This window comes from Pseudophryne corroboree, chromosome 1 (genome assembly GCF_028390025.1).
Source record: "Pseudophryne corroboree isolate aPseCor3 chromosome 1, aPseCor3.hap2, whole genome shotgun sequence".
NCBI lineage: Eukaryota > Metazoa > Chordata > Amphibia > Anura > Myobatrachidae > Pseudophryne > Pseudophryne corroboree.
Genome location: NC_086444.1, coordinates 803,916,767 through 803,918,200, shown reverse-complemented (window position 1 = coordinate 803,918,200; position 1,434 = coordinate 803,916,767). Strand labels below are relative to the sequence as shown.

General features: G+C 41.4%; 1 pseudogene; it reads left to right on the top strand.

Moving 5' to 3' along the window:
- The first annotated feature begins 1,105 nt into the window (after positions 1-1,105).
- On the top strand, positions 1,106-1,224 carry LOC134944337 (5S ribosomal RNA; annotated as a pseudogene).
- The last annotated feature ends 210 nt before the right edge of the window (positions 1,225-1,434 follow it).

Genomic DNA, 1,434 nt, shown 5'->3' with positions numbered 1-1,434 from the left:
CCTGTTTAATTGTCTATATTGGGGCAGCCTAATCAGTATTCCATTTTAATAAGTTTACTTTGTAATAAGCTGCATTTATTAACTTCACCAGTTCTATTAGTTTCAGCTAAATGTTACTCTTCATATCTGTTTGAACATTGTTACAACTGGCACACTTGGTGCTCCATTTTTGGTTCTTGTTAGATACATTTGTTGCTCTGTATTACATTGCAGATTGCAACAACATCAACCTGGGGTCAGTTTATCAGCATTTAATTTTTTCTATTTTCTTGTACGTTCCCCTTTGATATACACAGATGTAGAATTAATTAGTTATGCAAATATCTTTTTTGAATATCAATTTAGAGGGCTTGCCTATTACTTTACCTGTCAAATTATTTTTCAACTATCATTTCTGGACTCTCACCAGTGATTCAAAGGTAGACCTTTACCTTTGTCTAAAGGTGGGTACACACTAATAGATATATCTGCAGATCAATTGATCTGCAAATATATCTATGGACGGATCGGGCAGTGTGTTGAGCATACACACTGCCCGATCCGTCGGGGACTGACGTCATGAACTGGGCGGGCGTGTATGCACGCCCGCCCAGTTCATCTGTCAATCACCGCCGGCCGCCGCAGCATGTGTACGGGCGGGCGGCCGACCGCCCCGTACACACACAGCGACGTGCCAATATATCGGTAGATATATTGGCCGTCGGCTGTGCTGCGGGCCGACGCGATACGTCTGTGAACGACGGAGTTCACAGACGTATCGGCTGTACACACTGGCCAACGGTCCCGCGATATATCGGCCGTTCAGGAGAACGTCCGATATATCGGCCAGTGTGTACGGGCCTTAAATCTGGCAGCAGATCCACCTATTATATCTTTTCTATGCCTGTTTTGCAATGTATTGTTGTTGTTTTTTTGTATCTTTTATTATTTATTTATTTATTAACAGTTTCTTATATAGCGCAGCAAATTCCATTGTGCTTTACAATTTGAAATAACAATAACAAACTGGGTGATAACAGTCATAGAGGTAGGAAGGCCCTGCTCGCAAGCTTACATTTCGTGAACTCTCATCAATGATCCCAGATTAGCAAATTCATTCGCTAATTTCTACTACCATACCACACTGGAAACGCCCAAATCCGTTTGATCTTGGAAGCTAATCAGTGTTGGGCTGGGTCAGTACTTTGGTGGGAGACCCCCTAGGAAGACCTGGTGTAGTAGAGCTCAGATGTCATTGAAATGCCCAGTGCCTAACACTGACAGCAGATTCACTCATTTTCTATTTATTCTTCTATACTTATATTTGTGATGACCAGATCTGTTATTACTTAATAACTTGTGCCTCAATTAAGGTGTTTTGTGCCATACAGGCGGTTAGAATATTGGTGTAAATTCACACGTGTATTATTTTGTATATGGTTTTTATGGAAGCAA